The sequence below is a fragment of the Schistocerca cancellata genome, chromosome 3 (assembly GCF_023864275.1).
Source record: "Schistocerca cancellata isolate TAMUIC-IGC-003103 chromosome 3, iqSchCanc2.1, whole genome shotgun sequence".
NCBI lineage: Eukaryota > Metazoa > Arthropoda > Insecta > Orthoptera > Acrididae > Schistocerca > Schistocerca cancellata.
In genome coordinates, this window is record NC_064628.1 from 617003770 (window position 1) to 617010051 (window position 6282).

The following is a 6282-nucleotide window of genomic DNA, read 5'->3' on the forward strand; positions in this document are numbered from 1 at the left end:
CTGGAATAGTATCGAATACAGATGGCCTTATGGCTATGCAGAAGGAAGTTAGTTTTGTGGGAAATGTTAGGGGCGAAAAGAATTTCGAACAACTTAACACGGAGAAGTTGATGAGTGCAATATTAAATTTGGGATCTCGGTTAGAATCACAAATAGGAGCAATTAAAACAGATATGGGAACTTTGCGATCTGAATTAAAAACAGAGATAGGGACAATTAAAACAGAAATGGGAACAATGGAAACACGGTTAGACTCACTTGGATCACAGTTAGGATCTGAATTAAAAACAGAGATGGGAACTTTGGAAACACGGTTAGATTCACGAATAGGGACATGTTTCAAAAATATGAAAAATGAATTAAAGAAAGAAATCAGAGAAGAAGTACAACCGATTTTGAATGCTCACAATAATAGATTAGTTGCAGTAGAGATTAGACAAAGGGAACAGGATAGAGAACAGGAAGAAAGAGATCGCGTGATAGTACAAAAATTTTCAGAATTAAATTTACAACGTGCAAAAGATAAGGAAGAAATATTTGAGAGAATCGGGGAATCCGTACCAAGTGACAGATTAAATGATCTAACACAACAGTATGAACAGTTAACTACTAAATGTGGTAATACTGAAATGCGAGTCGCGACACTTACGGAAGACATAAATAAACAGAAAGAACAAATAGGTGATTTATCGGAAACAGTTGAGGAGATTTCAGACAAATTGACAAATCTTAGTCTAAATGGGGACAGAGATTCAGATGATACAGCACCATTGCCATTTGCAGAAACCGAAGAATACCAGAACATAAATAAACATGTTGAAAATCAGGGAAAATTTAATGAACGCGTGAAAAGGGAATTTGAGGCATTAAAAAAGCAAGTCAAACAGATTGAAGGCGAAATCGTAGGAAAAGACGGCACAAGAAATTTAGAATCACAGATACCAGAGGGGTTTGAAGAAAATAATTTGTTTAATTTACGGGATGCAACAAGAGAGCGCCAGGCGCGTGAATTTAACAATAATCGACATTGGGACTGGGACAGACGCGGTAGGTCTTTGTCGCCACGAGGCGAATACTTTGACTATAAACACTTTTTGACTGTTCGGAAATTTAAGATCTTCCGCAATTCTAAGAATGACATACATCCATGTGCATGGTTAAATCAATTTATGTACGCATTCCCACCAAATTGGCCACTAAGTCACAAACTGGAATTTATGTGTGGATATTTAGAAAACGAACCGGCGACGCGGATGCGCGCACTCATTAGAGATTGTAATAATCTGAATGATTTTTATCATGCATTTCTATCGGCATATTGGTCCGAAAACACGCAAGACAGAGTCAAATACAGTCTTATCATGCAGCGTAATTTCAAACAGTCTGAATTCCGCACGCCAGCGGAATATTTTGAAGACATGATTCGAAAGAATCAGTTCCTTTCCAACCCTTATAGCCCGACTGAATTAATTCGCATTTGTTTAACCAAGCTGCCACAATCCATAAGACAAATTGCTTTAACCGGAAGATGTAAAGACGACATTGAGACTTTTAAGACTTTGCTACAAGAACTCGAGTACGACAATGACGACGGGACTACCTGTAATTTTTTCAATAACAGTAATTATGATAGATTTTCAGAGAAAAAGGATAGTGATCGGAGCGGACGTTATAGCGGTAATTTTGAGAATGACAGACGAAACAGACAGGACAATAGATACCAGCCTTATGACAATAACAGACGTTCTAACAGAAATTACACAGACAGTTATAATAACGGTAATTCCTACCGGAATGATCAATCATACGGAAACAGTAATCGGTATCATCAAGACAGAAATTATTCATACAGTAATATTAATTCTTACCACAGAAATAACCAGGGTAGTAGATACAATAATAATTTCAGAAGTGACAGTCGAAATTACACAAGAAGTGGTTATGCAGACAGACAGGAAAACAGAAATTTTAATAACAGACACAACCAAGAATTTGTATCTAACAGACAGGAGGGACCTAGTTGGCATCCTCCACGTGACAAAACTTCAGAGAGACAAGTGCAAATCGTAGAAATGGATCCGCGAAATGACGCGAATAATCAAAGACGTGACGCAAACAATCGACAATGACTTGCAGCTTCGGCTTCTGGCAGCAATATAGACGGTTCAGAAAGTAATGACACTACGACTTTACACTACGTACGCCTGGAAGACATGAGAGACATTTTGTTAGACGAAAAGGAAAATAATATAGACGCATTATTACATCCTGTTATTGAAGTATGTGTGGGTAAGAATAAGTTCACTGCAGTTTTAGATTCTGGGAGCCCATTGAACGTCATTAGTGAATCAGTTTTTCGTATATGTGAAAGGACTATTGCCTGTCCTGTGTTACCTATTTCTAAAACTACAATTCGAGGAGCGATTTCTGGAAAAGGTGTAGAAGTTAAACAACAGACCAACCTAAATTTCAATTGTCAAGGATACGAATTTTCTGCTAATTTTATTATTGTTCCATTACTCAGTACACAAATTATATTAGGTATGGAGTTTCTTAACGCACATAAAGCAATTTTGAACTTTAAAGAAGGGAGTGTGAATTTGACTGTTGCCGGAATGCCGATATGTTTGAAATTTTTCGAGTGTTTAACAAGATCTGAGTCAGATACAAAATGTTTAAGGTTTCTTACTTCTGATGTTTTCGTTGAGCTTTATGACGACAATGTGTTCATTCATGACAATGACAATAGATACAGAGATGCGATGGATGATATAACTAATAGCGAAGAATTAATTAATGAAAAGGTTAAGAAAGCTGAAGTGCCAGATGACGTTACAAGAGAAGAGCTGCACCACATTTTGACTTCACATGCTACAGTGTTTAGTCATCACACGGGAACTATACAAGGCTTACAATATTTATTTAAAGTAAAAGAACACACACCATTTCGCGGAAAAACGTACGCTATTCCTTTGGCTTACAGAGACAAGGTTAAGAATGAACTTCAGTACATGTTAGATCAGGGCATTATTGAGCCTGCAGTCAGTCCTTATACTAGCCCATTACACGTTGTTCTTAAAAAGGATGGGTCAATTCGTTTGGTTCTGGATTCCAGACAGATAAATAATATCATCATTCCTGAAACTGACCGTCCACAAAATTTAGATAAACTTCTTCAACATTTTCATGGAATTAAAGTTTTATCCACGATTGATATGCGCGCAAGTTTTTGGCAAATAGAACTCCACCCTGATTGTAGAAAATATACTGCCTTTTTAGCCTTTGGTAACTGTTACCAGTTTCGGAAATTACCGTTTGGACTTACTGTATCTTCAGCAGCATTCATTCGCAGCTTAAATGAAATTTTACCTGTTTATCTTCGTGACAATATTACTTCATATGTTGACGACATTCTTATTGCTAAACATTCTTGGAGTGAGCACAACAAAATTTTGGATTCATTATTACGTATTTTTGCAAGAGTTGGCATTACAGTGAACTTAGAAAAATCTGAATTTGGTCGTTCTGAGGTGAAATTTCTCGGTCACATTATTTCTACAGAAGGTATTCTTCCTGATCCAGAAAAATTAGACGCTATTCGTAATTATGCTGTTCCTACCACAAAACGTGATGTTCGTAGTTTCCTTGGTGTCTGTAATTTTCTTCGACGCTTTGTTAGATTGGACGATTTGGCCACACCTCGTTTTTGCGATCTATCTGGAAAGTTCTTTTTAAATGAAAATCGGTCGACAACTCTGTTTGGTTAGTTTGTATTCCTGATGAGTGGGTTAATAAGCTGATTTGGTATACGCATTTCAGTTATGCACACTTTGGTCCCAGAAAATGCTTTTATAAATTACAAGAAAATTGCTACTTCAGTAATATGGAAAAACGTATTCGATCTGTTCTTGCCAAATGCAAATTATGTCAAAAGGCTAAGCCGCCGACTGTTTCTCACAGAGCACCGTTGTTTCCTATCATTCCAGCGAAATTAAAGGACATGGCTGCAGTTGATTTGTTCGGTCCAGTGGTTCGTTCTACTAATGGTTTTGTGTACATTTTCGTAGCAGTGGAGTTGACATCAAAATATGTGTGTTTTACACCGTTACGCAAAGCAACAGCTCGTTCAGTATCTAATGCTTCCATTAACCATTTTCTTAAAGAAGTTGGTCATGTTGATAAGGTTATATCAGATAATGGATCACAGTTTCGTTCTAAAATTTGGCTTCGTACTCTACGGCGTCGTAAAATTAAACCAATCTTCATTTCACTTTTTCACCCTCAATCTAACGCTTCAGAGAGATGGATGAAGGAAATTAATAAATTGTGTCGTCTTTATTGTCATCAGAATCACAGAACTTGGGATCAGTATCTTCATATTTTTCAAAACATTCTGAATGAACTTCCTAATGACTCAACTTCTTTACCACCTATACTGATATTAAAAAATTAAGCACCGACAAATCGCATTTCTGAAATCGTTCCTTTTCTGCCTTCACGGAAACTGCGGCATTCTGAAGTTGTGAATCTGGCTCTACAAAATATTGCATCTGCGGCTGCTAGAAGAGAGAAATCAGCTAAGCGTACTGGTCGTTCAAAAATCTTGTCAGTTGGTCAGAAGATGTTAATTAAGTCTCATCGTTTGTCTCACAAAGGAAAAGGCTTGTGTCGCAAATTTTTTCTGCTTTATAACGGCCCATATAGAATTCGCAAAATTATTCATGATAACACTGTAGAAGTAGAAACTCTTAAATCACGACGCTCTAAGGGAATACATCATATATCTAACGTTAAAATTTTTGTGGAATGATATACTTTTGAAAAATTTTTGTAGAATGACATACTTGTGAGAAACTAACAGCTACACGTAAACATGCGGAGAGTACAAGGATACTGCGCTGTGTTTTGGCGGCGGCATATACTCAAAGCAACAGTCAAGTCTGCGCGCCGCACAGGGCAGGCGTTGACCGCAAACAATTGCTTCCTACGTCACGCGCCTACAGCTGATCGAGCGCTCAGTGCGAATGCACTGACAGCCGTAAACAAATACACAGTCTTTCTCCGAATAAAATCAGTATAAAGCTATAATGACTTGATGAATTATGTTATTAACATTCAGTATTTTTCAGGATACGATTCTATAAGATATTTAAGAACTTCAGGTAAATTCTATGTGTCTCCGACGTTAAGACGACTTGCTATCGAGAAATTTTCAGGAAGAATGTAATTTCCAAGAAGAAACTAATAAACAAAAAAAAGGTAACTATTAATTGAGTTTATTTTTCAGGTAACATATTTCCACTTAGGTACGTACTTTAGACATAATTTGCTGCTCGCGATTACGTGATTCATACTTTGTACTAATTTCATGTTCTATGAATTTACTTGTGAAGCGACGTGCTTGCGTACGTTAACTGATTTTGACAATGATTATTAATGAACTGGGTTGTAACTTGTGTATATTATGCATTGCTTGACTGCACTGCTTTTTCACTGATGTCATATTTTTTAATTATGTGCCTGCTGTGCTTATTTATTTAAATTATAATTGTCACCTGATTAATTGTGCTGATGTGGTTAGGTATGTAAGTTATACTTTGTGATTTATCTGCTTGCGCCTTCATGTTTATTTATTAAGATTACATATGAACATTTATTTGCTTACTGTGATACCTGTTTATTACGTAAGATATGTTTGCTGCTATGCGTATGGATTGCATATTTATACATTTCTGTTTGTTGTCACAACTACTCTTTAATTTGGTATATAGAAATGCTGATATACTGTGTACAAACATAGAGTTTAGGTCACACTATTGTATTAATTATAGATTGTTTATTTGGCAGAGCCTCGTTGTAAGAATTGTGCTGCATCCACTTGTTGACATTCTGTTCACTACTGGTATATTTACTCGCTATTGCTTGCTTTGCTTACGCTCAGTGCCTTATATTTTTAAGATAAGAAAATGAACTGCTATAATTCGACGAACGACATTAGTACAAGAAACTTCATAGAAGTCACATGAGCTGGAGGTTTTATGAAAGCTGTATAAATGTATGCCAATAGGAAGGAAGCTAACGACATGACATACCAACATAGTTATTACACTGCATTTTTCGTGAGCAATTGAAATAGGAAGTGACACTTGACACAAGAAATACTCCACATGTTTGCTTCTGTTTGCCATAATTCTTGAAGTGGTGTACACACTGTGAAATATTAGGATCATTCACACTCTGTAATCGTACTTAATTACTGAGAGTTATTCGAACTAAGTCTGT